General features: G+C 46.0%; 2 long non-coding RNA genes across 2 annotated transcripts in view; both read left to right on the forward strand.

The window, feature by feature from the left end:
- The first annotated feature begins 3,769 nt into the window (after positions 1-3,769).
- Positions 3,770-11,310, forward strand: LOC143693747 (uncharacterized). The gene is made up of 5 exons (XR_013181688.1): positions 3,770-3,863; positions 4,868-5,006; positions 5,148-5,242; positions 8,736-8,830; positions 9,991-11,310. It is a non-coding gene; the product is annotated as an uncharacterized LOC143693747 (long non-coding RNA).
- A 2,432-nt stretch (positions 11,311-13,742) lies between these two features.
- LOC143693748 (uncharacterized) overlaps positions 13,743-20,229 on the forward strand; it is a 30,929-nt gene continuing 24,442 nt past the window's right edge. The window contains exons 1-3 of the long non-coding RNA XR_013181689.1: positions 13,743-13,979; positions 15,164-15,437; positions 19,036-19,119. This is a non-coding gene — a long non-coding RNA (uncharacterized LOC143693748). The remainder of the gene's footprint in view (positions 13,980-15,163; positions 15,438-19,035; positions 19,120-20,229) is intronic.

Here is a 20,229-nt window from a genome sequence, read left to right on the forward strand (position 1 = left end):
GTGGGTAAATCTAGCATTAAGGTGAGTTATCTTTGTCCCTAAATAAAGCTGTTCATATTACAGTGCTGCTATGGCACCAAGGCTTACCCCTTTCCTGAGAAGATCATGGTACCTGAGAGAGTCCACTAAGGTAAGTACTGAAAGACAATCCAGACATAGAACATTAGGAAGGATTTCCATCCTTTATAACAGACATAAAAACATTAGGGAGGATTTCCATCCTTTATAACACAGCCCTTCTTGCAGCCCCATAGTAGAAGGGAGAGCACTGTCCCCATACACAGATAGCTGTGAAATATTTTTGTCTGGGGGACTGAACATGGACTGAAACAGCAGCTTGGAATGTTTCAGTAAATTCTGTGATTTCTCACCTGCAGAATATTCCCTGTGACTGCTGGGCTGCTGTTTGGCACCGTGGGCAGCTCTCATGGCTCTCGTGGGTGGCGTTCATGGGGCCCTGAGAGCTGCAGAGAGCTGCTGTAACACCCTGGCCCTGTGTAGGGCAGGAGCCAGGGGCTCAGCTGGTGCCTGCGGGATCAGGAACAATTAGAAATGCTTTAATTGAAGTCAACAGAGCCACCTAAAGTCGCTGCATTTGAGGAGGCAGCACAGGCTGGGCAGCACCTGCAGTTAACAGGACTCGGGCTGATCATGACTCAGGGGCAATGGGAAAATAGCAAATTTTGGAACAATATCCCTTTCTGTGCTGCAAGCAGGTCACATGCTGTCCCGTTTTTATGGCCCAGAAGAGAGGTAGAGTTTAGGAGCGCACAAAAGCCCAGAAAAGGAGTTGGGTTTGAGGTCACATTTTCATAGCCACATTATTGAAGTGTAGCTCTGCAAGACAAAGAGAAGGTGATGTCCCAGCATGTAGCTGTTGCTTAACGATTGTGCTGTCGCTCTGGGGAGGGCGGAGTGCCAGGTTGCTTAACAGTTCTACATTTTCCCATGCTATATTGCTGGTGGTACAGTTGGCTATAATTAAAGGGTTATAGAAATAAGCCATTGGGAAACAAATTAATTCGTTTCCTTGGTGGGGCTAGTTATGTAATTTGGGGCTTGCACACTGATCTACTTTCTCTTTGAAGCACTCAGCCCCTCGCTCCCCCCAGACCTGGTCCTCCTCTCCCAATTGTTTTAAAATAATTTCCAAACACGTCAAGGAATGCAGATGTGAAATGTGCTGCAGCTTGAACTTCCTTGAAGCAGCAATGTCCTTAATGAGAAAAAGCTGGAGAGCAGAGTGAGACCTGGCTTGTAAAACAGTTTTATGGCACGTTTATTGCAAAAGGCACTCGAATGGGCAGAGCAGAGGTGCACAGAGGTGTTGGTGCCACTGGGCCACGCTCAGCAGCAGCCCCACCCACTGCCCCCACTTCAGCAGGGACTGGGAGAATCCATCGCCTGCATCTCCGTTGGCTTTGGGCACGCTCAACCTCTTTGCATTTACTGAGGATCTGGCCCACTTCTAGGGATGGCAGAGGAAAGATGGGCTGGTTCCTACCCTGAGCAGAGAAATTGCCCTTCTCCTAGGAAATAATAAAATGCCATTAGAAGTTCCATTTTAGAAACCAGAGTATAGCCCTATGTTTTCCTCTAATGCCTGTGTTTTCTTTTATGAGCTTCTGAGTGGCATCATTAAGCTACTCTCCATTCTCTTGCCATATTTAATCATGTAATTTTTCTGCATTCTCTTCCCTAGAAATGTAGGCCTTGAGCAAGAGAAAATTTTAAACAAATTCCAAAACATAAATTTTGCATACGAAGCTGAAGTACAGAAAAAAAAAAGAAATTCCATGAAGGCTATATGTGCTAATACGAGTTTCCTGTAATTAGACATCACTTTGGCTTCACAAGAAAAAGGGCAAGAAGAAAAAGAAAAAGGGGAAAAAGAGGGAAAAGTAGCATTTCAAATCTTGATATAAAGGCCATTGCTACACTTCAGACAGCTCTTCCAGGCTCCAGCTGGGAGATTCAAACAAGCTTCACCATCCAAAGGGAGGTGTAAATCTGTGAGATTTCTCGTGCTGAATGAAAAGACATAAAGCATTAAATTAGTTATGAAACATACCTCTGACATGAATGTCCAGCTATAAAAATGTCAGCCCTAATCTCTCAGACTTGCCATTGCGGAAGACCCTGCTTGACAGAGGAGGGAAGGCAGTGCTGCTTTGCTTTGGTTCAGATTTTAAGATTTCTAGTCTCAGGATAATCCCAAATCCTAGCTGGCTACAATAATTTCCTTTTAAACTTTTGCTTAATGTAGTGCAGTAAGTTCACAGCGTGTGCCTCAGGAATGAACATCAGCCAAAGCTGCTGATGGTGTTTATCTTACACTACAGGGAAGGCACTGATCAAAGCAATGTATATTTTTAATCAGAACTCTTCCCAAAGTGGCAGCTCCCACTGCCAGCACACTGCCGGTGTGTCTCTGCTAGCTCTGCAGAAAGAATAAAGGAGAACAATTAGTAACAGTCTAGAGGCAAATTTGGGGCCATCCAGCAGAGCTTCACATCACCCAAGTGGATGTCAAGTGGAAGACTCAGATAAAGCTGGGCTGGAGGCCAGGCTGTGTTTGTCTCTGGTGGATTCTGAAGGGAGTGAGACCCCCTGTTTGCTCAGAGTATCTGTCACTTGAGCATTTTGGAGGTTAATGGCTTTGGTTTTCAAATTCTAATCACAGACTGCAAAGAAGAGGAAGCAGTTACTGTCAATTAATGAACAGGACCGTGGTGGGTGGGGCTCTCCTCTGGGGTTTGGTTGTTGTGGCGGGGGCTCCTGACTGCCTGCAGCCAGCACTGGGCTCTGTGTACCCAGGGCAAGAGGCACCACGGCTCAGCCCCGCTTCTCCCCTGGCTTTATAGAGGAGCCAGGCACATACCCTTGGTGTCTCAGCTTGCCAGTGCCCAGAAACTGCCGTGACAAACCTCTCACTAACGAAGCTTTTGGCCCATTCGGCCCAGTCCTCTCCTCAAGCTGAGCCTAAGGAGCCCTCTTGTTTCCTTGATGAGGTTTCCAAAGCCATCATGGGAACATGCACAAAATAGGCAGCATTAAGGAATAACAAGTTTTTAGGCATTTATGGGGTTGAGATTGGGACTTGTGAGATTAGAAATAGTGGTTTCCTGTAAAAATCACTCACAAATTTGGACAAATTGTTTAAACTTGCTGTCCTTATTGCTTAAAATTACCTAAACATCTGCATTAATCCATTTATCTTAAAGAAATTTAACTTTAATCATACTTAACTTCAATTATGCACTCGTGTCCCAATTATGCTAATAGCACTCAAGTATGTACTTGAGTGTCTCCGATGACTGATGTTCTTCTGAATTGCAGCTCTGTCTGCCACTTCCAGGGATGCAGCACTTCCCCTGAAGGAGAAGAGCAAGCTGATGTGCCTGACTAGGAACTACAGGACTGCTCATGTTTGTTAAGTCTTGGTAAGAACTTTCAAGAAACTGGCCTTGTCTTGATGGCCAAGGACACCACTTTTCTTCTTCTTTTTTTTTTTTTAAGATTACATGCAGAAAAATATTTTTAAATAAGTCCCAAAGTTTTTTTCTTTTAAAAAAAATTTATTGGGAATCAGATTCTGGATCTTCAGTTGAAGAAATGAAGTTCTCTTTAAGTTACTGCTTCAAGAAAAAGTCTTGAAATATTAATCTTTGGCTTTTTATTTGCATTCTTGAGACTTAAAATAACTTTAAAATTTTTATTGAAAAATCTGGAAAATAAAACTGCCCTTTGTCTTATGGGTCAGGTTTCAGCAGAGCCTCAGTCTGGCTGTGGCGTTTGAACCTCTGAAGATGCTGCTGTGCTTGGACTCAGCGTGACTCTCCTCTCAGAAGAAGAGTAGCATTGTAAGTCATGTCTAGGATGTGTTTTTCTACTTATTGTGGAGAATCTGCTCACAAAAGAAGGGCCACAAATATTTTGAGCAAGATTCTATTAGTTTACATAGCTGATCAAAACTTGAGGCCCTGTTCCTCTGTGGAAATAGAATCCACCATCCATCACAACAGCCCCTCTGAGCTGAGGACTAAAGCGCCCCTCTGGCCGCCATTTTGTTAAAGCTCACCCTTACACTGAGGTGAGAAAATAAACTCAAGCTCCTTTGAGGAAATTCTTGAGGCTTGTATGCAAACTGAATATCTTTATTATGTCTTGCTGCAGCTGCCTGGGTCTCTGGTTTTACATGTCTGTTGAAACAGCACCATGAGTTAGGCTGCTCACGGCTCCTGGGTATCACAGATGAGGAGCCTGCTGGGGCACTGAGCAGCACTTTGGCAATTCCCTACAAAATCTGAACTTTTGATCTTACGGCCTTTGAAATGAGATGGTTTTTAAATTTGCAGCAAGTCCTGCACTCCTTTTAGCTATAGGCAGATGTGGCAGTGACACAGAGGAGCCGCTGCCTTCCTGGGAGGTAATTCTCACGTGCACCTTGTTGTGCAGGCAGCAAGGGAAGATGCATCCTCAGGAAATCACAAACCTCACAGGACATGTTATTTTCCATCAGCAGTAAGCAGCACTGCCTGTGTGCAGTTCTGGGAGGACAGAGCTGAAACAAGACAAGAAGAAAAGCTGCACAAGTAAAACTGTCTCTAAAGCTCCTTTAAACACACAGCACAGGAGGGAACAAGTGGACACTGATTATGATGAAACCTTTTGCTTCCTGCAGTGTTTGGCATTCCTTACTATGTCCTGATGGCCTTGATTTCCTCTCCTCCATTGCAGCATCAAAGAATAAATAGGCTGAATGTTATCCAATTGGTCCTTTGGTATCAATTGGAATGCCATCCTTTTTAACCTTCTTTTCCCCCTCCTTCCTGCCTCCCTGTCTTGGATAATGTTTTGCTTTCAGATGCTGCACAACACCATGCTGTCCACGTCTGGATGCCTCAGGGGAAATGAGCTGAGTGCCCAGGGAACTTCATTGCTGCAGAAGAACCTGGCAGAACCCATCACACCTTGTAGCTGACACCTTCCTGTGCCAGGCTCAGGTAAAGGACAAGAACCCAGATCTTCAAACATGTCTGGTGGTTCTGAATGCACTGCAATGCTTTGAAATCAATTTCCCAGCTGTGGGGAGTCCCACAAATCTGAAATGACCTTTGCTCTTTATTTCCTTGAATACACTACAGGTCTTCTCTCTTTGTTTCCTGGAACCTTTGAAGAGTTCCAGCCTGACCACACTTGTGTTGTACTATGGAGTGCCTAGAAAATATAGATGCCCCAAGTAAGTAGGAAAACTTTCTTATTTCTTATCAAGTATGTTCTCCAGGGATAGGGTTTGGTATATTTTCCATTCTCCAGGAGAATCCCACACCAACTAAAACATCAATCAATTTAAAACACTGCTAATGAGCTTTCTTTGTCCTCTGTCTCATGCTGGAAAATCCCACCTGATCCCTAATTAACAAATTGATTTATTAAAAGTATAACTAATGGCCTCCCTTTGTTCTTTTCTTCCAGCTGCAGAATCCCACCTGATCCCAAATTATCATATTGATTTATTTAAAATTAAAATACATGCATTGCATAGTTTCTTCATCATGCCTGCCTCAGACATATGTTCCAATTAAGTGCTGATTTTACCCCTCACAGATCAAATACTTTTGGGGAAAAGCAGTTGTTGAAAATGCCACATTGTCCCTCTGGTGTTCTTACTGTTGAGGTCAATATGAAGTCACTTGGTAGCATCTTGGAGGATCAGCCTAGCAGATCCATTCCAGGAAACCACCCTCCCACTGGTGTGAGTGGGTCTTTGCAGGGTCTCGTGCATCCAGTGCTTTTGCTAGAGCAGGGCTTGCATGCCAGGCTGGGAGAGCAGAGCAGGGCTTGCATGCCAGGCTGATTCGCCTCTCGTTTGCAGCTTGTGACAAATGTAGCTCAGTGTGGGAGCGTGTGCATGAAGAGCAGGAGCTCAGACACAGCACTCCTCCCCACTCTGTCCCTGGGCTTGCAGTGATGTGAATGTGTCTGCAGGCAGCACGAGGCCATTGCAGTACATCAACAGCGAGGCTGCCCGGCCTCCTGCCTGCACTGCTCCATGGACACAGGCATGGGCCGCTCGCTGCCCTCAGAGCCCTCACAGAGAGGCACTGAGAAGTAACGGGCTGGCTTGGAGGGAGCAGGAGACAATGGCACGGTCCCTGGCAGGAAAGACGTGTGCTCACAGGTTATGTGACACAGTCCCTGGCAGGAAAGACGTGTGCTCACAGGTTATGTGACTGTCTTGCATCAGAAGGAGCAGCGGGAAATGTCCCAGTGCTGGTGCCAGCCAGCCAGACTCCCTGGAGCACAGGCCAAGGCATCAGGGCCCATCCCGTGCTGGTAAACCACCCCCACACACAGCCCCTTCTCCCTCTGAGCTGCTCCTGAAGCCTCGCTGTTCCTCTGGTTGATAAAAAAGGCACTCAGAGTGAATTCCAAGGGAAAGACAGTACCCAGAGGCTGCTTGTCCCCCCTCCCACAGGCCCTGCTCCCAGGACGGGCACAGTAACCCTACAGGGTGACCTGGTAACCCAGCAAGCTCCTGAGCTCTCTCTGAGCGCTGCAGAACCCACCAGAGCTGTGCAAAGCTTGCAAAGGGACCTGAATGGGACCCAGCATGTCTGCAAAGAGAAATCTGAAGCACTGTTTGCAACAAAGGACCCGAGGTGTCAGCCTGCCCTCCAGGAACGCCCTTGGACTTTGGGATGTTGTTCCATGCTGAAGCGCTCTGGTGTTCCCAAGGAGGGGTGGTGATCTCTTTAGGGCAACACTAGTCTGCTTTTGTCCTCCAGGCCCTCGATCAGGTTCCCAGAACAAGGCTACAACATGTCTGGCTCCATGACTTAATTGAGTGGTAAGCCCTTTATTTCTCTTGGCCCAAAATCTTCTCTGGCTACCATCCTAGTAGTGAGAGGTCTTAGTTAATGCTATCCATTTTCTACACATCTCCCTTCCAGCCTCCTAGAGCCTCCCAGGTTTATTTCTTTAACATGGAGTCCTGTATGCAGTTATGTCTGTGAACAGGAGTGCAGCTAGACACATCAGGCAGAAAAATATCCCAGTTCAAAAATAAATTATTGAAAGGAAAAAAGGAGCTAAATAGCCTATTTAAAATCTGCCACGTTTCTTAGCACTGTTTGGAGCAGAAAAGGCACTTCATTCTAATTCAAAGCATGAGAAGAGCAGCATCCAGCTGCTTATCCTTTAAAATGTACTTTTCCTGCTCCCTCCCTACAAACAAGGTGCACACGTCAGAGATCAGATAGGAGAGAAATGGGAAGTTCCTCTTCTCGTACAGGAATTTAGACACCTGAATTCCCATCACATTTCTCTTACAACACAGGGGATTGCCTCGTGTAAGGCTCCTGGCCAGCCCTCCTGGCAGGCAGTTGGGTTTTTTCATGTAGGTATCCCTGAGTGAGCCAACTGGGAGACCTGGGAGCCCCGGATCCACGGCTTCCTTGCCTCAGGGCTTCAAACCCACGGCTCATACCACGCTGTGGGCTGGGTAGGATGGGGTTTTTTCCCCAGCTCCATCATGAGTGGTGCCATTGTGTTGAAAGAAGTGATTAGAGCTGAAAGGGGAAGGTAATCATGGGTGATGAGAGATGCTGTCTGGGAAAAGATGTGCAGGAGACACCTTGTTTTGGTTTCTTCCCTCAGACTGTTTCCATATTTTGTTTAAAGATGATTACATTTGAAAAACAGAATTGTTTTCTGGAGAAGGGATCTTTCCTCTCCAGGCAGTTAGAGTCATTACCAGATTCCCTTCTGTAAGACCCCTCTTTTTCTTCCCCTAGAGCCCAAAAACCTCAGGAAGAACATCACAGGTGCCACCAACAAAGACTACTTGTGTGTGTCCAAGAACCTTTTTGGGTGTTTGAATTTCCACTCCAGCCCCTGAGTGTGGGATATTTGTCTGTTGTTGTGCCCAACAAAGAATAGGTTACTGTTGACTCAAAAAAATTTCCAAAGTATGAAAAAGACCTTCTCTATGAAAATTTCTATTTCAGCAGTCATCTCCTCTTGCCTTCCAAGGCTGTATTTATCTCACAGAAGTGAATTACACAGAAAATGCTAAAGGAAATGCACGACTGCCAAGCCAGTTACTCCATGTATTATCTTATTAATCTTAATTGACGTTTCCTTGTTTGTCTTTTCTATTTTTCCATGCTGCAGATTTGCACAGCCCTTTTTTCTGGGTTCCAGGTGATGAGTCCAGAGAAAGGCACTGTCTGTTATCCAGCAAACCACATCTTAGTGGAAGATTGCTTGGAGGGTGTTTGATACTATAATATCTGAGAGAAAGCATCCAAATGAAACCATAAGTAACAGCCAGTAGCTTTAAAGTAATGAAACCTTGAATTTCTTCTCACCTTTTTTTCTGGCAGCTCAGCTCCAAGAGTGGGATGCCTTTATCAGATATTGGTTCTTTAAGAGCAATCTTTGTTTTCAGCCATGGCCAGCCTTTGATGCACAGCAGGAAATTGTATCCCTCCCCTCTTGGCAGTCCATCTGTGCGATAACGCAAATCTCATGGACAAAACCTCTACCCAGATTTTCACAAGAAATACAACTTTTTTTCTCCTTGGGTCAACCTCCCTAGAAATCAAAAAAAACCCCACCATTTTTCAGCCAGTTTATTTAGCCCCAACTGTCCTGCCACAGTGACATAGGAAATTTACAATTGCATTCCCATCCCTCAAAGCTTACTCACTGTGAGACTTCAATTCCAGAAACTGCAATTTCCCCAAAGCCTGGAGCCATTTGGAAGGAGGAGCTCACCTGTGCTGAACAAATCCTTTCTGTTACCACATCAGCCGTGATGAAAGTAAGTGGGCAAAGCAGTGCTTAGTGAGTTCCTGTTGTACAGATTGCCTGGTTGGTCCCACCATGTTGGAGCAGGCAGCATGTCCTTTGTGTCGCTGGAAGACCCCAAAGAAAGGCTGCTAGTGCTGGCTTTGAGCTCCTGACAGTGCTTGGAGCATGAGTATGCTCTCCTGTGCAGGCATTGAACACTGTTCCAAACTGCTGCACCTGAGTGCCAGGGCTGGAAATTAATTTCACACTCCTACTTTGTGCATCTTGCAAGCCCACAGAAATGCCAGCGTCTTTTAATAACCTGGTGATACTTGGGAACAGGTGCTTCAAAGGTGAGAAAGCTTCCTTTGGGAAACAGACCACCAGATTTACTTGGGAACAGTAAATCTTTGCTTGGATGGAACCTTTGTGAGCTTTGTTCAAGGCTTGCCTTCCAGGTCACCCTTCTCTTTCACATGCGTTTCTTCCACTGCACAGGTGCCTGTGTGAGCTCTGTCACTGTGCTATTGGAGTGCTTAACCCTGTTTTTAGGTACCTCCTCGCTTTCCAAGGGAGCAAACACAGCACAGTAGCCTGAAGACTTTGCCCACAGTCAGGAGATGTGGGGTGCAGACTGGAACTGGGCTTCTAATTTCCAGCAAAACAGCTTCTGGTAATGTTAAGGAAATGGAAAAGGGGAATCTGCTGTTACAAGATAATTAAGAGATATTAGAAATTTTGAAAGCAGTTAAATACTAAGCAGAAATGTTTATTTTCCGTTCCTTTGGGATTGCAGACACACAAAATGCCTGTATTCCATTGCTTCTTTGGAATCATGGCCATTTCTTAGGTGTGACTACTTCTCTTTCCACAGATTTGATGTCAGTAAAGTAGTTTAAGATCTTCAGATACAAATTGTTTTCAATCAAAGCATAATGAATAAGTTTTGTCTAGTGCAAAGCATGTTTGGTTTCATCAAACTAACAGGAAAAACTGGCTTATTGTCATTAATGCACCAAATAGGGGCACAGCCCAGTTTGTTTCCAAAGCTACAAAGTTTTGGTTGTCATCTTGTATTTCTGTGGAAAGAAAAAATTAAGTGCAGAGCAATAATTCCCAAGCCAACACCTTCCTGGTGGTGTCATGCCATCTTCTCTAAAGAACCAATAAATCTTTTTGGCCCTCTTGCAGATGGCTCAGCTTTGTCCAGAGGGAGTTCCAGACATATTTGTTGATGGTTCTTGACACTGAGCCCTCCACCTCAGGAAGCCAAGAAACTTTCCTCCCCAGCAAACACTGTAACCGGACCCGAGAAAGCCCTGCAGTCTTCCACGGGAGGGTAGAGATCCCTTCTAATGGGGTTTCTTGGGCTCTCCCCCATTATTCTGCAGCAAGCAAATCACCAGAGAATCACGGGCATGGTGCCGGTGGCAGACGTGCTCTGACACTGCTCAACAGCAAGAAAAAGCTGTGCCATGGTCTGCCAAAGGACTGCTCCGGATGGTCAACGAGCAGCAAGGGAACCTGTGCTCTGTCAGCAGGAAAAGGCATTTCTTCATCATCCCATAGCAGAAAGCAGTCCCATTATGTTCTCTTCTCATGTTTGGAGCAGAGCGTTGACAAAGGAGTGGATTTGCCCCAGAGCAGTTCAAACCAAAGAACCCAAGAGGTCCTCTCCACAGGCATTTTCCTGGCATCCTCAGACACAAAGATTGACTGATAATATCACCATAACAGCTGTTATCTCAAATGTCTGCCTCCAGGCAAATTGAAAGTAAAGAAAAGCCAAAACACTTGAAGAGATGAATATAGGAGGCATTTGCCAGTGGTTTGCTGGCCCTGGATTGCCTGCTGTCAGGGGTAAAATGAAGTGTGCTTGCTTTATAAGAAAATTACAGCGCATGGAGAGCAGCAGCACTGCCAGGACTGAAGGCACAAGGATTGTTTTTGCAGCCAGAATCCCAAACAGCCTTTCTCAAGGGTATGCCTGAGCCCTGCTGCCAGGGAGCAGCAGGAGCAGGGCTGTCCCCAGCTGAGGCCCGGGACAAGGGACCCCGGTGCAGGCAATGCACGAGCACAGCTGCTGCAAACACGGCAAGAGTGTGAAGCAGGGCCAGCCTCCACCCTGGGGAGCCAGCAGGACCAGCTGGAGATGGGCTACAGGGCCTCATTGTGGACGGGCTCCAGCCACCATCTCTGCACTCTTGAGCCATCGTTACTTTTCTGATGCTCTGGGCGAAGAATGATTCTTCTGAAAGAGACCAGCAAGGTTCTGAGTGACAAGTGTCAGCTTGGGGAACTGGGATTCTCACTCTCATAGATGAACAGAGGTCTGCACCTCTTTGATGCAGACACAGATGCTTGCAATGCCCAGGCTGTGAAATGTGTAAAAGATCATCTCAGGGAAGATCTCTGGGCCAAGCTGAAGTCAAAGCTTGGTGCTCTTGTCAGAGCTCTTCTTGAGGGAATTGAAATGGCACTGGCAGTATTTGAGCTATTAGAGATGGGGTAAGAGAGTAAGGGCTGCTGTTTTTAGTGTCTGAAGAACAGACTGACCTCCACAAGGGAAAACGCTCAAGTTTATAGGAGGGTCCAATTGTGGACTATACCATATCTCAGTAAAACTCTGCCTTTGTGACAAAACTCCCTTCTGGATTTTTATCCCTTTAAATTGTGTTCACGTGTTACAAGCCTGGCTTTTGCATGCTTTTGACAATTCTGGAAGCAGAATTACCACAGAAATCCTCAGTATTTTAGTGGGAAGGGGGTACTTGTAACCATAAAGCTGATATTGAAAATCCATCTGCCTTCTGATTTGGGGCTAGGACAGGCCAAGAAAGCCCCATGGGCCCTAGGAAGAGAAGTCTCAGGGGAAGGGGAAGAGAAGGTCATCTTGGTTTTGTTGGAGAGGGAAAATGAAAGCTTTGCAGATGCTCAGGGAATAGAACTTCACCGTTTCACTGATGTCTGTAGCTGGGACGTTTATTGTAACAGTCAAACCTCTAACATTACAGAGTACTAACCATGGCATAAAAGATGTCCAGGAAAAGCTATGAATTTTCAAGATTTAAGATTAAGTTCAAGAAGTAGCAGTAGTCTAGCTAAAATCCTGGTTTGGCTCCTGCTTTGACCCTGGTTTTGAAAGTGTCACTTTTATTCTTTGTGTGTGTTTCTCGAGCCTCCATCATCTGTTGTGTGTTTGTAGCAGATCTCCCCACTGAGGGTGCCCCCCCATGAGCATTTCCATTCTGGTCCATGGTTCAGATCCAGGAGCAAGCTTGGAAATGGCCCTGCTGGCCCTCCTGCTCACAGTGCCTGGGCTCACAGGCCAGGCCGGGCACAGCCTTGTCCCCCCACCCCAGACTCTGGGCTTCTCCATGGGGACACAAACAGGCAAGGTGGAGCTGGAGAACCTGAGCAAATCCCCACAGAAATTCCAGCATAACCCGGCGACGTGCCACACTTATAAATGTCTCGATGTGTCACTGAGGCCTCTCTAAGGACTGAAGGGGACCTGTGTGCTTTGAAATGGCAGCTGAGGGACTTGCCACCAGTTGAAATTCTTTGTTGTAATTCCTGGAAAGTGATCCAGTCTAAAAAGTCTGGCCATGCTTACAAAGATATGAAAACAATCATGGTGGAAGTTTAAAAAAAAAAAAAAAGTGGCAGAGCTTTTAATTCAGGAGTGTGGAACTGTGGGCATTACCAGCATTTTGTAAAAGTGCCCTGCCATGCTTTCTTGCAGAAGTGTTTGTGAAACTTTGGGCAAACCTAGGCCATTTGATTCTTTTAGTTGGAAATAACAAAAAACTCTGTAGTTCTTGCTTTTCATCTGCCAGAATTAAGGGAACAATTGTACTAAGGTCCCTTTAAGTGTCAGGAATTGCAATTTACTAATTAAGGTTCAAGGGAGATTTTAGTAGAACTGGAGAAAATTCTGCTCACTGTTTTTTATGGCTTCTGAAATGTATACAGATTCAGTCTGCATGTCTGTGCAGTATTCTGTCATACATGTTTGAACTGCTGGGTCTGTAACATGAATGAATAGAGAATTTTAAAATGTACCGAGCTGCATATTATGGGAGGCACATGCTGTAGTTTTGCTCAAACTCTGTCCTTGCTATTTCCATTGGAAGCCTTGCATAATATGGGAAATGCTATCAAGCTGCATGTCTCAAAATTACAAGCAAGGTGCTCTTCCATGTTGAAGTAATTTGGGAACAATGACATTGGCATAATTCATTATGGTATATATAAAATGGTGACAGAGGGAGTCAAAGGAAGCTTTGCTGTTATTATCCTCTGTGTGTTTGTAGTGCACAGCACGTGTCCAGAGCTGGGAGGACTTGCACAGCTCGTAAGGTATGGATCAAACTCTGTGTAGGGCTAAGAGAGCACGGCTGCATTGCAGTCCAAGCATCTGAGCCAGTTCCCACCACTTTTTTTCCTGAAATGAAGCAAGCAGGGCAAGGAAGTCAAAGTTGCCTTGAAAAATCAGAAATAATAATATTCACTACTCAACAACATCCAACCCCCATTCTGTCTGCCTGCAAACCCTTGTCCTTACCATCTCTGTGAGACTATAAATTGATCTTTGTAACATGTCCAGAAGATTAAAAATAATCCAGAACACAGAAAGGCATTGCTCATTCCAAAATTGAGGAGTCCTCAGGGAGGTGCTGCTTTCAAGTTGAACCAAGATAACTTTAGCATGAGTGTCGCAGCAATCTGAACTGTGCTGTGTCCAGGAGGTGATGCCTTGGGAATCGCTTTCCTGAAGTTTCATAGATATTGCCAAAGAGAGATTTTTTAAGAGAACAAAGTCGATTTTTCTTTGCATTGAAGTATTCCCAGGAACTTGCTGGGTGGAATGAGTAGAGGCCACATCAGCTGCAGAAGCAGAAATTTCATTTAATATTGGATTTGCATGGCACAGTGTAATACTTCCTTGGTCTCCAGGGAGCTGTAAATATCCCCAGTAGTTCATGTGCCAGAACATGGATGCTGACTGCATTTTCAGGTCTGACGTTTCATTTCTGTCTCTTCAGCCAAGGCAGATCAATGCTCACAAGGGATTTACAGGTGTGCCAGCTGCTGCCATCCAAAGCCCGGTGCTCTGGGATTCCCGCAGCACTACGGAGTCGCCCTGCTGAGTGCCACAGCATCCGCAGCTGCCTCAGGTGAGCATCACCGACAGCTTTTCCCACCAGCAAAGGGGCAATCCCTGAGCGCAGAGGAGCTGCCTTTGGCACCTGAAACTTTTGTGCTGCCCTTGGGGGTGCCACAGCTCTGGGTCACACTGTTCAGTGCATGAAAGCATGAAAGTTTGGGCAAGCCCCTGAGTCTGATTTTCTTCTGGGGAAAGAAGGGTGACAGAGTTGCAGAGGCATTCAGCTCCTTCACACTTCTGTCACAGCAGCTTTTGGAGTCTGAATAGCTCTCTGCTGCCTTTGAACCTAGTTTCTGTCCTCAAAAGAGCAGCAGATAGCAATCATCAATCTTTCAATGAAATAAGTAAGTTTGAAGCACTGCTTCTGGGTTAAAGGAAAAGGTTTTATTTTATTAGAAAACTTAGTCTCTCCTCTGAAAACTGTTTCCAAAAACACCCATGCACAAATCCAGCTAGCACAATCACCCCTTTGCACAGCAAGCCCTTAGACACTGTTTGCCTTCTTCCAGATGACTTTCGTAGCCCACCTGGGAAATAAATTACTGGGCAGTGCTAGAGTCAGTAAACCTACATACACTCATAAAAGTTCAAACCAAAGTGTGATCATAAAGTACTTATGGGTCAGTAATCACACCCTTAATTTCCAGAAATAGAGTAGATGGTATTATCTGGAGAAAAAAGTTCCTTCTTTTTTCTTTCTAAATATCCTGTTGTAAGCTAGCAATAAGTATAAAAATTAGGACCTGGTAGAATATTTGCTGAAGCCAATCGAAAGTCTTTATTTTATTCCAGGGTACTTTGGTGGGAGCCCTTCAAACCTTTATGTTCAGAACAGTACCTATGTCATAAGGACTTCATAAAGTCCCAGTTAAATTGCTCCATTCTCGTCTACAGCCTTGAAGGCAATCATTTGCTAAAATGCTTTGCAGAATAAGGATGTACTTGGAGCCAAGCACGGGCCTAAAATCCACGTCCAACAGCCTTCATATTTAGCAGGCCACGCTGTTTGTCACACAGATCTTTCGCCATTCAAGTTGTGGTATTGGTTTGAGCTTTGGAAAAAAAGGGTCCTTTAGCATGTTCTTCCAAAAATGATGGCCAAGAACGCTGGCTGGAGGCAGTGTGGGGAATTATTTCAAAAGCAGGCTTTTGTAGAAAGTGATATAGTTCTTACTTCTCCTGGTCTGCTCTCAGGTCGTGCTGCTGCTGCTGTGCATCTGAGTGCCAGTGCTAGAAATGAAAAGGTTCAGAGAGCTGTGACACCAAGGAAAGGCCCAAAGCTGTACTCTGCTCCTGACAGCTTCTCTTCAGAGCAGCATTTTCCTCTGAGCATGTTCCAGTGTCTCTGCAGCAGCTGGGGCCAGCCAGAGCAGGCTCTCGTAGCCGGGCGTTCCTGCTGGGAGCTTCTCACAGCACGAGCAACCTCCTTTCCAGCGCATCACAGGTGCTCTCCACGTGATGTGAGCAGGTGAGAGCACAGCTTTGCCAAACCATGATGCAGTTTGGTAGCTGAAACCCAAAATCCGTGTCTGGCCTGAGATCTGAATCTGGCTCTGTGCTCCATCCTCCACTCCGAGCCAAATCAAACTGCAGCACATCATGTAAAGCAAACAGCGCCGTGCTCTGATGGTGTAAGATCTGCATCCAAACTCCGAGAGGAGCCTCCTCCCTGTGCGTGTGTGTGTGTGTGTGTGTGTGTCACAGTGCTGCCAATGCCTGACATGGTAGGTAGGAGTGGTAGCACCCTGAGAAAAATCCAAATGCCTGAATGCCTGCCCCTAAAATTCCATGGGAAGGTACCAAAAGGCTGGGAAGAATTGGATGCACAATGAAATTGCTGCTTCATGTAGCTTGAGAAAACCCCCAAGCCACGAAAGAAACAAATGAGCAAGATTTATGAGTGGTTCAAGTCCTGGGGCAAAGCACTCCCCTGCCTTTTTGGTTCCTAAAGTCTCTTATTATTAGTTTAAGAGACTCTGCCAGGCAGACAGAGTAATTCATCCAGCCTACCTGTGCTTTTTTTACTGGGGGAGAGAATGCAAAGGATGGGTTCTGTATTCCTCAGGAAGTGCTCCTCAGCATGGAGGCAGCCGTGCTGCTCCCTCGTGAGCACCCTCAGGACACCTGTGGTGTGCCAGCCCGCCCAGGCCATCCTGCTGCCCAGGCCATCCTGCTGCCCAGGCCATCCTGCTGCCCAGGCCATCCTGCTCTCACACGCCCTCCTGTGCTTTTGGTTTTGTTGGTTTTTTAATAGTGAAGGATTTGGATCTTTTTCTTCTCCTGTATTTGGCACTTGCGGTAGAGCCTTTGACATGGAAAAAGGCTCATCTTTCAAATGCCTGTGGCACTCTGTGAAAGGTGACTTTTAAAAATCCATTTTATTTTGCTTCCTGGCAGTGATATCAAAGGAACAATCAGTGCCTGAGTTGGAGCCAACAATTTATTTCCATTATCACAAACAGAAAACAATGGCATGCTGCCTTATTAGTTATTCACTTTCCAAGTCAACAGACTCGGAGGGTTGGGATGAGATCTAACCAGAGATAGGCTTTGATGTTTTCAGCTTGGAGAATTGGTCTCCTGGCCAAAATTTTGAGTGATGCCAGTTTTGGAGGGAAGAAAAGGCAGAGGGAAGGGGCAGAGTCCCTGAGAGCACAGGGGGTGGCTCCTGGAGGGGCTGGAGGTGTGTGGCATGTTTGTGGCTGTCCCTAAGGAAGCCATGGAGGGTGACTGTGGGAGTCCCACACCAGGGGTGACACAAACAGCAGCAGCTGGGCTGATTGCAGTGCAGCTCTTTTGATTTATACCCCTCGAGGATCTGGTCCAGGGCACACCCCAGGTCTGCTACTGTGCTGCAGAGCAGCCACTTCTGTGGGGTTTGCAGTGTGTGCTGTGGGAGCTGATGGAGCCAGCCCAAACCAGCTGTGCACAGCAGCCCTGGGGCTCATCCTTGTCTCCCAGAAGCAAGCCCCAAGTGTTGCAGCACTGCCAGATAAACTGTGCTTTGTAGGGAATGCTGCTGGGAGTAAAGAGTAACAGTGCTTGTCACTGTACTTTGTTGTTTGAGCACTGGGCTCACATATGCAGGACATTTTTGTTAAAAATGCCTAATGGTACAGAGCATTCATGGAAAATTACCTCTTGTGGGTGGGGATAAACATGAAAGGTAAACATCTGCTGGTTTTCTATATAGAAAACTGTGATCAACTTCTTTCTTGGTGTCATGGTGCCAACCAAACCCAGAAAAAGCCACAGGCTCTTTGTTACCTTGAATCCGTTTCACCAGCATTTCTGGAACAATCACAATGTCTGTATTGTTTAATAAGGTAGAAAGCCTAAATGTGGGGCAGAGTAGTTGATCATTGCTTGCTTATTAATCCTGTCTCTCATGGACAAGCCACCCTGGCTGGTTTGGATTCTTTTCTAACCAAAATGCAAACACAATAAACCCGCTTCTGCTTTTCTCACAGAATTGATGCTGTAAACTGTCCAGGTGGTTTGCAACAGTAACCAAATTAATAGAGTTCACAGGAACTGAAGTAGATTGTTCTAATGGAGAGCTGCCTGTGCTTCGTGGGAGATACATACCTGCTCCATACCTGTACATCTTTATTTTAACCAATTTTCTGTCAGGATTCTTTAAAAGCTTAAGAAGATTGCAGGTTTCTCCAAAGCCAAAGAAAACTTGCCTTTCTCGGGAGAAGCAAGATGACTTGAAACCTGTTTCAGTAAAGGTTTTTCATGGTGATCATAAACAATTATATTTCAGGTGACCAAATACAGCATAGAAAAATGCAAGTACTAGTTAGGAAGAAATGTCTCCTCTGGGCAAAGATGTTCAGTAATGGTTTTGTGGTTGTTGGTAGCCAGACCCATCCTTATCACAGAGGAGAGAATCTGAGGCAGGTGATACTGCACACAATATCAGTTAGGAGTTGGCTGGGCCTCAGGAATCTGTGGTGATGACAATTTTCAGAGAGCAAGGTCAGCTTACAGGAGCCAGGCTGCAGAGAGTTTCCTGAACTGTCCCTTTGCAGAAATACCCACGTGGAATGACCAGCAGTGGCAGCCTGTCGCTTGCAGGGGTCAATTTTCAGTGCAGAATAGCACTGTCAGATCCTGCTTGAGCAGTTTCCTCTCCTTTGAACCCTATTTCTGATTGCCAGATGCTCAGTCACAGTCTGGCCCTCTTTCTTCCAGTCCTACCATAAATGGAAGCAAATTTCCAGCAAAAGCTTCCTTGGAGGCATAAGGAAATTAGAGAAATAATAGACCTGGAGTCCTCTCATGTAGCTAGAAGTCCTCCAGTCAGCCTCTGCAGCCAAATTCTCTTTCCTGTGCTCAGTTTCAACATGGTCAGCCTTTTCCCTAGCCTAGAAATTCCTCGCTTCATTCCAGGGCATCTCCCTTCAGTGGAGGCATGTGATACCCAGCCTTGATCCTCCAAACCACCATAAGCCAAAGAATCCCACAGCAAAGGCTGTACTTCTTGCCCTTCTGCTTCTTTGTGACTGCCTTCTGGACAGTAATGGATGATGCTCCAATGGAATTCCAATGGAATTCTTTCAGCAGACACTTGAGTTTATCCTCCCTCCCTCCTCCAAACTCGCCAGCATTCCCTCTCTCCCATGCTCTTGATTTCACCGTGTCAGCTCAGTCTTTCTGCTGGCCCTTGCTCTGGATGTTCGTAGCCACAAAGCCCAGAGCGTGTGTCCCAGCACGGAGGGATTTCACGGCTGCAGCCAGGCGGGACTGGGACTCCTCCCTGCTGAACGAGGCAGAGTGGGTGTGACACACTGAACACTTGTGCTGAGGAGCTGCGGCTGGAGCCGCCGCACGGCGTAACGGGGAGCACACCTCAACTAACTCCCACAAAAATCGGGGCTGCTGCTTCCTAGGGTGCCTCTCATTCACCTTTCTGCTCGTCCTGGCCATGAGTTCAGTAAATATCCTTATTCTTGTGTGTGCTGCAAAGGCCTTTATGGATCTCTCCCTGCCTTGCCTCTAAACCCCTGCAAAGAGACAGAGGCAGGGAAGGGAGGAATGTTGTTCCCTCCATCCCACAGGTGTGCAGGGCCAGGCAGCAAAGCCTTTGGGGACGTGCTCAGAGTCACAGCGAGGATCTGCTGAGCAAAGAGGAGCAACAACAGGTACTGTGAATCTGTAATTTCTGCACATCCCTTCGGTGCAGAGGTAAATCCCATGGAACCCCACTGAAACAGGGCCAATGCCTGTTCTTTTTTCAGTCGTGCAAGATTTCTCCAAAATCTGTCTTATCTGGCTGCTAACAGACAAAGCTTTTCAAATCTCCAGTCAGCGCTATTTGGCCAGGGCATAGGGGTGAAAAGCCCAGCAGTTAACAGATTCCTTGGAGTATCTTAAAGATTGTGGATCTTATAAAACAGTCCCCCTCATTAAAAAAAGAAAGAGAAAGAAAGAAAAGAAGCACACAGACTTACCATTGCTGAGTGTTTCTTTAATAGAATCAGAAACAAATTTGTGACCTTATGGCCCAGAGGTGGGAACACCATCTATAAACTTGCCCAGACATAGAAATGCATTCTGCCTGTCAGTAGGAGTTTGCCATTGAACATGTATATAAAAAAAGGCTGGTGTTACATTAGACCAACATTTTTTAAATGCCACAGCTCGCTTTATATGCCATGAACCCTGTTAATGCTGCTAACGAGAAAATTAAAAACTCAAAGCTATAAAAACAGGAATGCCACTCCTAAGTAAATAAATAGACATGAGAACCAAATACTCAGATACAAGCTCTGCAGTGGCTTGTGTCCAGGGAGGGAGAAAGAAAAAAAGCCTTAACCTGACCTGTTTCTCGGGCTATAAAAGCTCACTGTAGTCAGCAAAATTGTCTCCCGTTGAGTCCTTGCCTTAATTTCCCAGGGTTCTTGAGAATCCCACAGGATAGCATGGAGGAAATCAGGGAGGGTGGGCAGCAAGGAATATGCCAAGGACAGTTCTGTCCAGGAGACTGGATGGGTCAGGGAGGGTGGCAGATTTCTGTCTGACTCAGGAACAGATTGTTAATGTGGCAGAAGTGGGGAAAATGTTTCCATCAGAACAGGCCACCTACGTACCCTGGCCTGTACTGTTTTCTCTGGATCCAAGTTAACAGACCCAGTTTGGGCTGTAAAATCCAGACTGGGCTGGTATCATGAATCTTTTTGACAGCCTGGACTCTGTCCTGGCCCAGGAACTAGAAATTCCAAGGATTTTTTTTTGTCATTTACCTCCTAACT

This window comes from Agelaius phoeniceus, chromosome 3, assembly GCF_051311805.1.
Source record: "Agelaius phoeniceus isolate bAgePho1 chromosome 3, bAgePho1.hap1, whole genome shotgun sequence".
Lineage (NCBI taxonomy): Eukaryota > Metazoa > Chordata > Aves > Passeriformes > Icteridae > Agelaius > Agelaius phoeniceus.